The sequence below is a fragment of the Rhinopithecus roxellana genome, chromosome 6 (genome assembly GCF_007565055.1).
Source record: "Rhinopithecus roxellana isolate Shanxi Qingling chromosome 6, ASM756505v1, whole genome shotgun sequence".
Lineage (NCBI taxonomy): Eukaryota > Metazoa > Chordata > Mammalia > Primates > Cercopithecidae > Rhinopithecus > Rhinopithecus roxellana.
In genome coordinates, this window is record NC_044554.1 from 98,289,137 (window position 1) to 98,305,473 (window position 16,337).

General features: G+C 49.5%; 1 protein-coding gene and 1 pseudogene across 1 annotated transcript in view; both read left to right on the forward strand.

Annotated features, from left to right (window-relative positions):
- Window positions 1-224: 224 nt before the first annotated feature.
- The window catches only part of LOC104681218 (NADPH--cytochrome P450 reductase), a 76,111-nt gene continuing 59,998 nt past the window's right edge, over window positions 225-16,337 (forward strand). The window contains exon 1 of the mRNA XM_010387439.2: window positions 225-318. The gene's annotated coding sequence lies outside the window, so the exon portion shown is untranslated. The remainder of the gene's footprint in view (window positions 319-16,337) is intronic.
- LOC104681217 lies at window positions 8,582-9,622 on the forward strand (annotated as a pseudogene).

Genomic DNA, 16,337 nt, shown 5'->3' on the forward strand with positions numbered 1-16,337 from the left:
GTGAACTGCAGGGTCGGAGCTGTAGAAGCCGCAGCCGCTGAGGCCAGGCGACTCCGCCACCCCTGGAACAACGCACTTTGATTTCTCCACCGGGCGACCCTGAGGAGCCGCGAGGGGGCGTGGCCGGGCCGTACCAAGAGCGAGGATTTGCAGGGGGAAGCGCGGGTCTCCGGGAATGCGCGCGCGGCTCGAGTGGGCGGGGCAGCGGCCCAGTGGCCACGCCCTCACCCCCGCGGCCGGCGCGGGCCGTGGTAGCGCCTCAGTGGTGAGGGCCTGCGTCCTGCCCAGGTGCCCCAGAGAGCAGCCGGGCCGCCCGCGGTGAGTGCTAGCTTTCGCGGCGACGGCTGGGTGGGTGAGGTCGGGCCCCGGGACTCGGAGTTTGCCGGGCGCCTCATTTCGCCGCGGCCGCCTGACTCTCCGCGTCGGGGTGGGCCCTCGGGCCGGGGCGCTGTGCGTCTTGCCTGACGCTCCGGCGGAAGGCATGGCTCCCACCCCGGCCCTCCTCCGCGTCGCCCTTTCCCTAGAGCTGACCTCCCGCGGCGGCCTGAGGGTCGACTTTTCCACAGCCTGGGCCGAGAGAGCCCGGCAGGCCCTCGGCTGAGGGTCGGGGCTCGGTATCTCAGGGCTCGGGGTCCAGTCCCCGCGCCGCCGCCCCCCACGGGCTAAGTCACTTTAACTCTCCGAGCCTCAGTTTCCCCATCTGTACGATGGGCCTCGGGAGGCAGCGAATTCTGGGGGTACTTAACTTGAGAGGCTCTCGATGCATGCTAATGGGACCCGAATCTGACCCTGCAGCATCAGGTGGGCTGAGTGGAGGGATCACGAGAGCCCCCCGTCCGGCCTGCATCCCTGAGGGCAGTGCCCCTCGCAGGCAGGTGTCCCGGCGGCCCCCACAACACAGGTACTCGGCTCTCCTGGGGGAGCCGGGACACCCTTAGCTCGGGAGAGCAGTTGGGTAAGAGTTCAAGGTCTCTTGGGCGCCAGGGGGAGGAGAGTGGAGGTTTCGGTGAGCTTGACCTCGACTTTCTGCGTATTGTTTTTCAAAGCGAGTTACCCTTGTGTAAACTGGTGACCAGTATTAAGGAGTTTGGGGCTGTTTCAATGAAAGTGGCTGTCTCCTCTCTTAAACCCTTAAAGCTGCAGCCTTGCCTTCCCTCTGAGCTTGGCCAAGCTGGAGAATGATGCCAGCACAAAGGGAGACAGGACTGGACTGGGTGGCCCTGGCTTGGCTTTGATTCTTGGCGCAATAGCAAGATACCTCCTGGAGCCTCTGTTTCCTGATCAGTGGGTCGGGTAGTAAGACAGCCACCCTGCTCTCCCCACAGGGTTAAGATTCTGAGAATCAAGACAGGGTCCTAGAGAGTGGCATCGAGAACTTTAATCCTCCTTGTAAGCAGAACGTTTATGGGACCCTCTGGAATCCAGTATCCCCCACCGTTGTTCACTGCTGTAATTCCTCAGGCCTTGTTTTATGGAGAAGGCATTGATTCATTAACCATTTGCAAGTTCTACCTGCAGAAATCCCTTTTGAGTGGTTATGGGGTTGGCTTGGTCAGAAGAACAGTTCCAAAGGCCCAGTTAGTAAACCAGGGAACCCAGAAAGGTCCACTTCCTTTTTTTTGGGAGGAGGACTGTCTTAGGAGTTCTTATTTTCCTTTTAAGAGAGTGGTTTTTGAGCTACTTGTGCCCTTCATACTATCTAATGTTGGAAACTGTTTTGCTGAGCAGATAGCTTATTATAAAAAATATTTGTACAACATCTGCATTTCAGACAATGGGATGCTAGCTGCCAGTTGTGTGGTGGTGTGGAAACTTAGGAGTGGTCTTAATTTTCCAAAATTCTTCCGGTCTAGCACTTGAAAAAAATAATAGGTAGATTTGAAATGCAGCAACCCAGGGATATTCCTGAAAACCGCAGCATTGACCACAGCCAATGAAAATCAGGTGTGGATCGTCCTGGGTAGTAGGAGTTTGCAAATGCCACAGAGGGTGTTTGCTGCCTGACAAACCTGAATTTTAGGACCTGCCGTTGGTTGACTCTTGAGTTGATCCACCCTTAACCCCTTGAAAATTAGGATCTGTGTTAGGTAAGTCTGTGCATAGTTGGGAGACAGGCCAATTGAAATCAAAACTGCTTGGCAAATCCAGAACGTTTACTCATGAAGTCCATGGAACACTTCAAGTTAAAAATAATTTAACTCTTACGGAACTTTTTTTTTTTTTTCTGAGACAGGTCTCACTCTGTCGTGCAGGCTGGAGTGCAGTGGCACAATCATAGCTCACTGCAGCCTCAACCTCCAGGATTCAAGCAATCCTTCCTCCTCAGCCTCCCAATGAGCTGGGAGTACAGGCACGCACCACCACACCCAGCTAATTTTAAAAATGTTTTTGTAGAGATTTGGTTTTGCCATGTTGCCCAGGCTGGTCTCGAATTCCTGGGTTCAAGTGGTCCTCCTGCTTTGACCTCTTAAAGTGCTGAGATTACAGGTGTGAGCCACCATGCCTGGCTTTCTTACTTCTTTCTTTTTTTTTTTTTTTCTGATGGAAGCTCATAGGACCTTTCATGGTTCCAGAGAGACTGGCCACCCCTACAAGAGCCTCAGCGTCCTTGTGCTTTAGGGAGGAGCCAGAGAAACAGGTCAAGCTCTGGCACTAGCACTGTGTGTGGCCACAGCTGAGCATGTTGGGATTTAACTTTTTTTTTTTTTTTTCTGAGACGGAGTCTCGCTCTGTCGCCCAGGCTGGAGTATAGTGGCCGGATCTCAGCTCACTGCAAGCTCCGCCTCCCGGGTTTTCGCCATTCTCCTGCCTCGGCCTCCCGAGTAGCTGGGACTACAGGCGCCCGCCACCTCGCCCGGCTAGTTTTTTTGTATTTTTTTAGTAGAGACGGGGTTTCACCATGTTAGCCAGGATGGTCTCGATCTCCTGACCTCGTGATCCTCCTGTCTCGGCCTCCCAAAGTGCTGGGATTACAGGCTTGAGCCACTGCGCCCGGCCTAACTTTTTATTATATGTCAGACTCACTTAAAAATTAAAGTTAGAAAAAGGTGAAATGGAGAAATGACAATTTTCTTTTTATTTTTTTTGAGATGGAGTCTCACTCTGTCGCCCAGGCTGGAGCGCAGTGGGCTCACTGCAGCCTCCGCCTCCTGGGTTCAAGCAATTCTCCTGGCTTGAATTCTGCCTCAACCTCCGGAGTAGCTGGAATTACAGGTACCTACCACCTGGCCAAAGATTTTGTGCTCATTAGCACACAGTCTCCCAGGTGGCTACAGTCTTAAAAGACTTTAAAATGCCAATTCTAGGCTGGGAACAGTGGCTCACGCCTGTAATCCCAGCACTTTGGGAGGCCAAGGCGGGCAGATCAGTTGAGGTCAGGAGTTCAAGACTAGCCTGGCCAACATGGTGAAACCCCGTCTCTACTAAAAATACAAAAATTAGCCGGGTGTGATGGTGTGCAGCTGTAATCCCAACTACTCAGGAGGCCGAGGCAGGAGAATCACTTGAACCCGGGAGGCGGAGGTTGCAGTGAGCTAAGATCACGCCATTGCACTCTAGCCTGGGTGACAGAATGAGACTATCTCAACTCCCTCCCTGCCGCAAGAAAAAAGACAACTTGTTTTGCTGTGCAGTTTTGTAATCTGGCATTGGGCAGAAATTTGGACCCGCCAGGCAGGTGGGAGAAGAGTCAGAGGTCACTTACCTGCTTGCACAGGCCACTGATCTATACCAAACCTTAGTTTCTTCATTAGTAAAGTCAGAGAAAGAATCCCCACTCCACCTGCCTCTGGAACAGCTGAGAACGTGTTCCCTTTCAACAGTGGGTCCTTCCTCTTCTTGGCACTGTTTGGATCCCTGTAGCATGACACACAAAAAAGCACACATTCAGCCTTAGGATATGTGTAGGTTCTGGTTCGGGCACTTGAGAACTCTCACAGGGAGGGAAGTAAGCATACAGTTCAACAAGAATGGCACGGTGTGTTGCATTCATTCTCGAGATGATGGGGTGAGGCTTTTATTAGTGCTGAGCCTGCTGTTTGTTTCCACAGCAGGGCTCCAGGGAAGAGGTGATGTTTGAGTAGGGTCTCGGAGGATTGCTAGGAGTTCTCTGAGCCCACCCAGGCACACCAGCTCTGGGGGCGTGTAGGGTGTAGGTTGCATGAGGCTGAGGTCGCATGGTAGCACTTGTCTGAAATGGTCTTAGGAACCATGTGAAGAGATGGGGAGGCATTTTAAAAGGTCAGGGTGATGTGACTAGCTCGGAACAGTGGTTTTTTTTCTTTCAGATAGAGTCTCACTCTGTCACCCAGGCTGGAGTGGTGCGATCTTGGCTCACTGCAACCTCTGCCTCCTGGGTTCAAGCAATTCTCGTGCCTCAGCCTCCCGAGTAGCTGGGACTACAGGTGTGCACCACCACGCCCTGCTCAGGAACAGTGTTCTCTTGTACTGAATATTCTCTTACTGCCTAATATCCTCTCTGGGTGAATGAACAACCATTTGGGAAATTTTTACCGTGCCTAAATTTGTAATCGTACTGTTTTAGAGCTCTGCATCTTAAAAGTCTTTCCTCCCCAAGCGAGATGTTTACGTCAGTTGTGTTCTTGTTGGGATTAGTGTGCACATGCCTGTCTGTATCTGTGTGTGTGTGTGTGTGTGTGTGTATATGCATGAGAGAGGGAGAGAAGATGGTGAAATTTTATGGGGCAAACCATGGTTCTTTGCAGATCGGTGGCTCCAGTTGGTTGGATTCACTGGAGCCACATTCATCAGTTTGTTTCTTTCTTTGCTTTTCTCTCTATTTATTTATTTATTGTTATTTGTAGAAGGGGGGGGGGGTCTGGCTATGTTGCCCAGGCTGGTCTCGAACTCCTGGCCTCAAGTGAGCCTCCTGTCTCAGCCTCCCAAAAAGCTGGGATTACAGGCATGAGCCACCGTGCCCAGCCCAGTAACTGTTACTTCTGACGCTGGGCGGTGTGGCAACTCAGTGGATGCTTGGATGTGTTGTGAACAGAGCCCCAGGGAACCTGATCCTTCTGGTGGCTTGTGCAGCAAACCGTTGATGTGGGAAGCTTATTTATTTCACTTGTAAAGAGGTGACTTGGATAGGGGGATATCTAAGAACTGTCCTTTAATTGGAGTGCTGGAGGGTGTGGCATTCGGACCTCCTTTGTGCAGCATCTGTACATAGCTGAGAGAATTGTACACGTAGTTTCCCGAAATGCGTCAGTTTCAAGGCTAACCTAAAATATGTTGGTGGCCAAGCTGTGGACTGTTCTCCAAGAGTTGAAATCTGTTTTTTTTTTCTTGAGACAGAGTCTCACTCTTTCACCCAAGCTGGAGTGCAGTGGTGTGATCTTGGCTCACTACAACCTCTGCCTCCCAGGTGCAAGCAATTCTGCCTCAGCCTCCCAAGTAGCTGGGATTACAGGCGCATGCCACCACACCGGCTAATTTTTTTTTTTTTTTTTTGTATTTTTAGTAGAGATGAGGTTTCACTGTGTTGGCCAGGCTGGTTTCAAACTCCTGATCTCAAGTGATCCACTCGCCTCAGCCTCCCAAAGTGCTAGGATTACCAGGCGTGAGCCACTGTGTCCAGCTTAAGAATTGAATTCTTGGGCCGGGCACGGTGGCTCAAGCCTGTAATCCCAGCACTTTGGGAGGCCGAGACGGGCGGATCACGAGGTCAGGAGATCGAGACCATCCTGGCTAACATGGTGAAACCCGTCTCTACTAAAAAAAAAATACAAAAAACTAGCCGGGCGAGGTGGCGGAGCCTGTAGTCCCAGCTACTCGCGGAGGCTGAGGCAGAGAATGGCGTGAACCCAGGAGTGGAGCTTGCAGTGAGCTGAGATCCGGCCACTGCACTCCAGCCTAGGCAACAGAGCGAGACTCCGTCTCAAAAAAAAAAAAAAAAAAAAAAAAAAAAAAAAAAAAAAAAAAAAAAAAAAAGAATTGAATTCTTTAGGAGACATCTGGTAGGAGAATAGAAGGGGAAAAGTTGCCTTTTGTCTACTTGGATGTAGTAACGGGGAGGAAGATGGGGCGCCGTGGGGTGTGTCCTCTAACTTGGAACAGACGTAATTTATTTCTAGGTGAAAGTTAGGACCAGTGCTTAGTCATTCTATTTATCTACCCTTGTTTTATCTTCAGTACTTTTTCCTGCAACCCTGTTTCTGAGCTCAGCATCACATCACCTCTGCGGTGTTGATGCCAGTGTTCTTAGAGCACTGTGTCCTGGTGATACTTTGATCTTTGTGGGCATGCGTCATCAGTGCATTGGGTAGGCCGGGTCTGTACAAAGGTGTGCAGGGCTGGTTAGGAGCACATGAACTGTGATCACCTTTCTGAACTCATATGTAATGACCGTTAGGTCACCTGGGGTGAGTTTTCAACACTGCAAACAGAGATGGCAGCTCTTGAATACACAGGAGAGTATATTAACCAGTGGTGCCCGGGATCATTCAGAGTGCAGTTTGGCTGGTACACAGTCCAGGCATCAGAATATGTTCCAGCAGGTATTTGTGGTCTTGTGAAGAAAAGCCACTGTTGGTTTTGGTAAAGGGCTTCAGAACCTTTGTGAAGGTCTTCCGCGGACACCACACAGTCTTCCGCGGACACGTTGGACGCGTTCCTTAGGTAATGTGATTTGCAAACTCAGGAGTCATTCAGTGTCACAATGGTGATCAAAAGCTCCTGGCCCCTGTCCCCAAAACCTCCACAACAAGAGTGCTGTCTGTCAGTGGCCTCACCGACTTCCTGGACCCTGAAGCTCCAGGGACAAAAGACAGCTGTCCTTTTTCCCTTCCTCTCCATTCTGGGTCTCCCACCACCACCAAGTCCTGTAAATTTTTAGTCTTTGAATCTTTTGTTTTGAGACAGAGTCTCGCTGTGTCGCTCAGAGTGAAGTGGCACAATCTCAGCTCACTGCAGTCTCCGCCTCCCAGGTTCAAGCCATTCTCCTGCCTCAGCATCCCGAGTAGCCGGGATTATAGGCACGTGGCCCCGCGTCCAGCTAATTTTTGTATTTTTAGTAGAGACAGGGTTTCACTATGTTGGCCAGGCTGGTCTCGAACTCCTGACCTCAGGCAGTCTGCCTGTCTCGGCCTCCCAAAGTGCTGGGATTACAGGTGTGAGCCACCACGCCCGGCCCTTTGAATCTCTTTCTACTGCTGTGGTCTTACTGTAGCCCCTTGTCACTTCCTGCTGCGCTGACCCTTAATTGACCCATAATTCTCCCTCTCTTTTCTTCCCCACCACGTCCCAGGATCTGCCCATGGCACCATTGCTAGTTGATCTTGGAACCCTGCTTCTGTCACCCCTTCTTTCTCTTTGCCCAGGCTGGAGTGCAGTGGCACGATTTGGCTCACTGTAACCTCCGCCTGTCAGGTTCAAGTGATTCTCATGCCTCAGCTTCCCGAGTAGCTGGGACTACAGGCACATGCCACCACACCTGGCTAATTTTTGTATTTTTAGTAGAGACAGGGTTTCACCATGTTGGACAGGCCGGTCTCGAACTCCTGGCCTCAAGTGGTCCACCCTGCTCAGCCTCCCAAAGTGCTGGGATAATAGGCATGAGCCACTGGGCCCGGTCACTGTCACTGTCTTAATGCATGTTTTCTTCTCCATCTGCTTTCATAAAGGATAAACAGTGACTTAAAGGTGTCTCATTCTCCCCTCCCTAGTGGCAATATGGTTGGACTAGAAGGTGGAGTCAGTGAACAGGGAACCTCCCTGTCATTTCTGCAAGTGTAAGCTGGGGCATAGAACAATGCCAGGCATAAGGCAGGCACTTGGATGAATGGGTGAATGAATAAATATGGCTTCTATCCCCCAAGTTTACTGCTGAGCTTTCTCCTGCATATTGACTGAGCTCAGATGTCAAAATTGGGTCTGATCTGTATCTGTTTTTTTCTTTTCTTCTTTTTTTTTTGAGGCAGAGTCTGTCACTCTGTCGCCCAGGCTGCAGTGCAGTGGTGCAATCTCGGCTCACTGCAACCTCTGCCTCCTGGGTTCAAGCAATTCTCGTGCCTCAACTTCCTGAGTAGCTGGGATTACAGGTGTGCGCCATCACGCTTGGCTAATGTTTTGTAATTTTTAGTACAGATGGGGTTTCACCATGTATCACCATGTTGCCCAGGCTGGTCTCGAATGCCTGACCTGAAGCAGTCTGCCCACCTCGGCCTTCCGAAGTGCTGGGATTACAGGTGTGAGCCACTGCACCTGGCCTGATCTGTACTTTTGAAGATTATTCCAAGGTACAGTAGGAACTTTTGGGGCCGGGCACGGTGGCTCAAGCCTGTAATCCCAGCACTTTGGGAGGCCGAGGCAGGCGGATCACGAGGTCAGGAGATCGAGACCATCCTGGCTAACACGGTGAAACCCCGTCTCTACTAAAAAATACAAAAAAACTAGCCGGGCGAGGTGGCGGGCGTCTGTAGTCCCAGCTACTCGGGAGGCTGAGGCAGGAGAATGGTGTAAACCCGGGAAGCGAAGCTTGCAGTGAGCTGCGATCCGGCCACTGCACTCCAGCCTGGGCAACAGAGCCAGACTCCATCTCAAAAAAAAAAAAAAAAAAAAAAAAGGAACTTTTGGTAGGACGTTAGTTTTCCATCCGGATATAACATTTTGTGTCAGTGGTGGGGTTGTGCATGATCAGTAGCTGCAACACTAGAAAGATGGCGAAGCAGGAGCAAAGAAAATTCCCTTTGGCTCCAGAAAAATCTCCTGAAAGAGAGGAAGACTTATCAAGCCCTCGAAGCCACCCAGTCAAAGCAGGCACTTTTGGCAAAGAAGGAGCAGAGGAAAGGAAAAGGGCTCAGATTTAAGCGACTGAAATCATTCCTACATGATTCCTGGCGGCAGAAACATGACAAGGTGCGTCTCAATTAGAAGTGAAACCTCATGCCTTGGAATCGCCAGATAAACACTCGTTGGCCTTTGTTGTATGCATCGAAAGGATTGATGAGTTTACTGGTGCAGAGAACCATTGCAAGACTTCGCCTAAAGAAAATTTTTAGTGGTGTCTTTGTAAAAGTCACCTTCCAGAACCTAAAAACGCTGCATATAGTGGAAGCTTTTGTGACCTGGGGACTTCCAAATCTGAAGTCTCTCCAGGAACTCGTTCTGAAACGTGGACAAGCCAAGGTCAAGAATAAGACCATCCCTCTGACAACACAGTGATTGAGGATCACCTGGGAAAGTTTGGTGTCATTTGCTTGGAAGACCTCATTCATGAAATTGTCTTCCTGGAGAAGCATTTCCAGGAGATCTCATGGTTCTTGCGCCCTTTCCACCTCTCAGTAGCCCGTCATGCTACCAAAAATAGAGTGGGCTTCCTCAAGGAGATGGGCACACCTCCATCTCCTGGGGGTGTGTGCATCAGTCAGCTCATCCACCAGCTGAACTAGAGGCAGGTGCCAAACTGCAGTAAATTTTTATCAATGAAGTGGAAGCATGTGTTGTTTTTTGGATGGGGGGGCGAGATTTTTATCAAGTATCTTCAGAGAAGATTATTTCCTGCTTTATCTTCAAAAACTGGAAAGGAAGGGTCAAAGGAAAGACAGTGGCTGGCTGGGCGCAGTGGCTCACGCCTGTAATCCTAGCACTTTGGGAGGCCGAGGTGGGCGGATCACCTGAGATCAGGAGTTTGAGACCAGCCTGACCAACATGGAGAAACCCCATCTCTACTAAAAATACAAAAATTAGCCAGGTGTGGTGGTGCATGCCTGTAATCCCAGCTACTCGGGAGGCTGAGGCAGGAGAATTGCTTGAACCCGGGAGGCGGAGGTTGTAGTGAGCCGAGATCGCACCATTGTACTCCAGCCTAGGCAGCAAGAGTGAAACTCAGTCTCAAAAAAAAAAAAAAAGGAAAGACAATAGCTTACGTTCATGGCAAGCACCTCTCATCAGAGTCCAGTTCCAAGGAAAAATTCCAGCATTTTCTACATTGGCTGCTGCCTCATCTGAAATCACATTTCATGGAAGAAGGAGTCCTGCTTTGTTACATCTTCTATTCTAGGGTTTAATGTTGGTAAATGAGTAACTCTATCATTTGTACAAGGCTCCCTAAGATTCCTGTAGCAGTTGACCCAGCCCAGGGACAGAATTGAATCCAGAGATTCCTGGGGCCTTGAAGAAGACTTGAAATACACATAGGAAGAAAGGCACAAAAATAAATATTCGCTTGTCTCTGAAAAAAAAAATTGTGTCTCGAGTTCCTTCTGTAGTTGATAATTTATTCAGTAATAATTTTACAATTGAAGAATATTCTGACTCTTTCTGAATCTGTCTAGATCAGTTACCTGGATGCTGAAGACTTGAATAAATTTGTTTATTTTAAAAATTCTAGGCCGGGCGCGGTGGCTCAAGCCTGTAATCCCAGCACTTTGGGAGGCCGAGGCGGGCGGATCACAAGGTCAGGAGATCGAGACCATCCTGGCTAACACGGTGAAACCCCGTCTCTACTAAAAAAATACAAAAAACTAGCCGGGCGAGGTGGCGGGCGCCTGTAGTCCCAGCTACTCGGGAGGCTGAGGCAGGAGAATGGCGTGAACCCGGGAGGCAGAGCTTGCAGTGAGCTGAGATCTGGCCAGTGCACTCCAGCTTGGGTGACAGAGCGAGACTCCGTCTCAAAAAAAAAAAAAAAAAAAAAAAAAAATTCTAGGGCCTGGCGCAGTGGCTCATGCCTATAATCTTAGCACTGTGGGAGGCCGAGGTGGACAGATCACTTGAACCAAGAAATTCAAGACCAGCCTGGGCCACATGGCAAAACACCATCTCTGTTTAAAAATTAGTGTTTTTAAACATCAGTGTTTAAAAATTAGCAGGATGTGGTGGCGTGCCCTGTCATCCCAGCTACTTGGGAAGCTGAGGTGGGATGATCACCTGAGCCCAGGGAGGTCGAGGCTGCAGTGAGCCATCATCAGACCATTGCACTCCAGCCTGGGTGATAGAGTGAGACCCCATCTCAAAATATACAATAATAAACAAAAAATAGAAAATTCCCAAAATAAATGAATAATAGAAAATTCTAGTGAAAATAAAAGGGGTTGAGTATAACCGTTGAGTGTCTGCACTGGGTGTTTCTGTCTCATGTAACCAACATAGCACTGTGAGGATGGTCATCCCGGAGACGGGCTATGGTAAATCGTGTGCCCAGGATCCCAGAGTACGTAGGTGGCATATCTAGGTTTTGAACCAAGGTCTGTCGGCCTTTCGTAGCTCAACTGCGTTGTGAGTTTGTTGAATTTCAAGTTCCATGCTTTCCCCAACCAAATCAAAAACCGGAGGGGGAACTGAAAGCTGAGAGCCTAGTAATTGAGAGGACGACTCTGGGAGGTGATGGTATCAAAAAGCTGTCCCGGAAAGCTCTTGTAATTGAGCACACAACTCTGCCCAGAGCTTCCTAGATGCCAGGGCAAAGAAAGATGGGATTACATAGCAAACATTATCGGAAAAAGGAAGCCGATCAGTTTCTCGTTAGTATTTTTCAGCTGGGTGCGATGACCCATGTCTGAAGTCCCAGCATTTTGGGAGACTGAGGCAGGAGGATCACTTGTGGCCAGGAGTTTGACACCAGCCTGGGCAACAGAGAGAGAATCTGTCTCTTCAACAAGAAAATACACGTTTAAAAAATTAGCCAGGCATGGTGGTAGGCGCCTGTAATCCCAGCTACTCAAGAGGCTGAAGCAGGACGATCACTTGAGCCTGAGAGTTCAAGGCTGTAGTAAGCTATGGTTGCACCACTGCACTGCAGCCTGGATGATAGAGCAAGACCCCATCTTTGAAATTTTTTTTTAAAAAGTGCTTTTCCGTGGGCCTTTACACGAGAATCATTGAATAAAGCAATGGGCAGTAGCCCCTGTAGTCAGCAAGTGTTTGTAGAGCGCCATATATGTGCCCAGCTCTCTTCGAGGTGCCGGGACTACTGTCGTGTGTGGAAAAGACCAGCAAGATGAAATATGATGTTGGCCTAGGCCCGGGTGGAGGCGCTGTTTTCAGGAACAGGGGTGTTCCCACAGGTAACCCTTTCTGGGTCCCATCTAGATAAGAGGCTGAGAGGTTCAGGCTCAGTTGTAAATTCTGTAAGGGCATTTCTTTGGGAGGTGTGAGCAAGAGAATAGAATCAGAGTGATTACTTTAACAGGCGGGAGTGAAGCTTGAGAATCTGGCAGAGTGAGGAGCGATCTTATGCCAGAGTGAGAGGCAGCCAGTCCAAAGTGAAGGTTCTGAATCTCTTAGTACCTCCCACGTGCAGTGTCCTGCTTTTTTTCTTTTTCTTTTTTCTTTTTTTTTGTAACACAGGACACTTGCTCTGTCACCCAGAATCATTGCTCACTGCAGTCTCAAACTCCTTAAGCCCTTCCAAGTAGCTGGGACTACAGGCATATGCCACCATGCTTGACTAGTCTTTCTTTTTCCCTTCCCCTTTCCTCAGAGATGGGGTCTTGCTATGTTGCCCAGGCCGATCTCAAACTCCTGGGCTCAAACGATCCTCCTGTTGACCTCCCAAAGTGCTGGAATTACAGGCATGAGCCACTGTACCTGGCCCCCTGCCATTTTTCCTGTGAAATTTGAAAGGATTTCTTGCCCTTTAGTAGGTGATTTCAGGCAGGGCCAAGAGGTCTTAGAAAGCAGCACGGCTCTGTTCCCATGCTCCTTCCTGGCTGAAGGGCCAGTGTGCCGTGCCTTGGAGGGCGAAGCATTGACTCTAGTCTGGGAGATTCTGTTCATTCAGTCATTCAGCAAACAAATACTGAGTGCCGACCGGGCATGGAGGCTCACGCTTGTAATCCCTGCACTTTGGGAGACCGAGACAGGCAGATCACCTGAGGTCGGGAGTTTGAGACCAGCCTGACCAACATGGAGAAACCCGTCTCTACTAAAAATACAAAATTAGCCGGGCGTGGTGGCACATGCCTGCAATCCCAGCTACTCGGAAGACTGAGGCAGGAGAATCACTTGAACCGGGGGGCAGAGGTTGCAGTGAGCTGAGGTTGCGCCATTGCATTCCATCCAGCCTGGGCAACGAGAACGAAAGTCCATCTCAAAAAAAAAAAAAAAAAAGCAGCAAATATTGAGTGCCCATGTTATGCCAAGTCTGATGAGCACCAGGGTTACAGGGATGCAGAATAGCTCCACCCGGACATGAGACCAATCCCGTGTCCTTCTGCAGGGGTTATGTCATCTTGGGCAATGCTGTCCTCCGATGATGTGGCCAGGATGTCAGCTGCAAAATGAACCCCAAGTCATCCAGTGAGGCTGCATCTACCTGTAACTTTGCTGTGTCCTGAAAAGGTCTTGAAGGGCAGACAGATGGTTGACAGAATAGCCCTGGAGACCGTTGCCCTGGGTTCGAATCTTGGTTCCACCGTTTATTGATTCCCTGATGTTGGACAAGGAACTTTAACCTTTGTGATAATTACAGCTCCTGTACATCAGAGCAGTGTTGTAAGGATGAAATGAAATAGCAGACTGTCGTATTGTAAGTGCTTAGCACATGCTGTTATTACGTGTACATTACATTATAAGAGGGGAAAGTATTCTGTTAGACAACTCACTCTGTTCATTAGTTAAAAACAAGTCAGGGCCGGGCTTGGTGGCTTACATCTGTAATCCCAGCACTTTGGGAGATTGAGGCAGGCTAATGGCTTGAGCCCAGGAGTTTGAGACCAACGTGGGCAACATGGCGAAACCCCGTATCTTTTTTTTTTTTTTTTTTTTGAGACAGAGTCTCACTCTGTCGCCCAGGCTGGAGTGCAGTGGCTCGATCTCGGCTCACTGCAAGCTCTGCCTCCTGGGTTCATGCCATTCTCCTACCTCAGCCTCCCAAGTAGCTGGGACTATAGGCGTCCGCCACCACACCTAGCTAATTGTTTGTGTTTTTAGTAGAGACAGGGTTTCACCGTGTTAGCCAGGATGGTCTCCATCTCCTGACCTTGTGATCTGCCTGCCTCAGCCTCCCAAAGTGCTGGGATTACAGGCGTGAGCTACCGCACCCGGCCGAAACCCCATCTCTTACAAAAAATTCACGGGGCTTGGTGGTGAGTGCCTGTAGTCCCAGCAATGCAGGAGACTGGGCTGTGATCATGCCACTGTACAGCAGCCTGGCTGACAGAGTGAGACCCTGTCTCAAAAAAAAAACCAAAAAACAAAAACCAGGTCAGGAGTAGGGAGTGACTGCTGATGAGTGTGGGATTTCTTTTTGGAGGTATTAAGATGCTCTGGAATCTGGTAGTGGTGATGCTTGCACAGTGGGTGAATATAGTGAAAACCAGTGAATTTTACACTTTAAAATGATGAATTTTATGGTGTGTGAATTCTATCTCAGTTCTTTTTTGTTTGTTTGTTTTTTGAGACTGACTCTCACTCTGTGGTCCAGGCTGGAGTGCAGTGGCCCAATCTTATCCCACTACAACCTCTGCCTCCCGGGTTCCAGTGATTCTCTTGCCTCAGCCTTCTGAGTAGCTGGGATTACAGGCACCCACCACCACGCCCAGCTGATTTTTGTATTTTTAGTAAAGATGGGGTTTCAGCATGTTGGCCAGACTGGTCTCAAACTCCTGACCTCAAGTGATCCTGCCTGCCTCGGCCTGAGGCGTGGGCCACTGCTCCCAGTCTGTATCTCAGGTTTCTTTCTCTTCTTTTCTTTCTTTCTCTTTCTTTTCTTTTCTTTTCTTTCTTTTTTTTTTTTTTTTTTTTTTTTTTTTTTTTTTTTGACAGAGTCTTGCTCTATTACCCAGGCTGGAGTACAATGGCACAATCTCCACTTACCACAACCTCCACCTCCTGGGTTCAAGCAATTCTCCTGCCTCCGCCTCCCGAGTAGCTGGGATTACAGGCACGCACCGCCATGCCCGGCTAATTTTTGTATTTTTAGTAGAGATAGGGTTTCCCTATGTTGGCCGGGCTGGTCTTGAACTCCTGACCTTGTGATCCACCTGCCTCAGCCTCCCAAAGTACTGGGATTACAGGTGTGAACCACCGTGCCCGGCTTCTATCTCAGTTTTTAAAAATCCGGTTTATAGATCATGAGTTCTTGAGCAACTAGATTCCCACCAGTTGTGCCACCTGTTCCCTGTCACCTTGAGCTAGTCCTGGACACCTGCAGCAGACATACGTTCACTGTGTTTCTGGGCTCCCACACATTTCTAAGCCCTCTTGAAGTTAACTTCGGGTAATGGTCTGTGAGAGGAAGTGATGTATGTCACTTCTGGATGGAAGCATTTAAGAGCCAGGACCGGGCCCTCCAACAACCTTCTTCCCATCAGGACGGCCGCGGAAGTTGTACATTGAGGTGGTGGAATGACAAGAGAAAAAGCTGCTTGAACCACTGAGTCACCTTATGGAGGCCAGGGTCCTAGCGGAGTCACCCTGCCCACACTAGACGTTGCTTAGAGTTCAGCGTGAAGCCATGCAATGTGGGTCACTGCCCAGGAGGACTTTTTTCTGGTGCTGTGACCTGGAGGACTTTCCCTCTAGCCTCTCAGACAGGTGTACTATGTGATGTGGTGGGTCTCTTTTCTAACAGGAAGCCCCAGCAGGTGCAGCAGAGCCGTGGTTCTCCCAACCCAAGCACATCTTCACAGCTCGCTGCAGTCAAGTATGCAGCTCTCTTGGTGGTGTCTGACAAATGGAGCGTGAAGCCCTCAGTCTAAAGCAGCATCTTGGGTAACCTAGTGTACCTGTCTCGAGCAGCAGGCATGATACAATGTCAGGCCAGCACCAAAGGATTTTGTCTTCCTTGTAAGACAACATGGGGCAATAGAAAGCTCTGTATGGGCAATCTTGTAAATGGTGTAATAATTATAATGCTTTTATAGACACTGCATGACAGTCCTTTGTCACCATAGCAATGGCATGTAATTATTACTGACTCGTTCATGTTGTGGGTTTTTAGTAACCCTACTACCCACATTCTAGAATTTAAACATGTGCTATGAATATCCAAGCACAGGTCACAGAGATGACCTAGAGCTGGTGCTCAATGCACTTTGTTTTTGAGACTGAGTCTCGCTCTGTCACCCAGGCTGGAATGCAGTGGCGTGATCTCGGCTCAGTGCAACCTCCGCCTCCCAGATTCAAGCGATTTTCCTGCCTCAGCCTCCTGAGTAGCTGGGATTACAGGGTGTGCACCACCATGCCCAGCTACTTTTTGTATTTTTAGTTTCACCATGTTGGCCAGGCTGGTCTTGAACTCCTGACCTCAAGTGATCTTCCCACTTTGTCCTCCCAAAGCACTGGGATAACAGGTGTGAGCCACCATGCCTGGCCTCAATACACAATTGATTGACACCAGCCTTAAATGCATAGCAATGACCTAACACCAAGGTGAAATG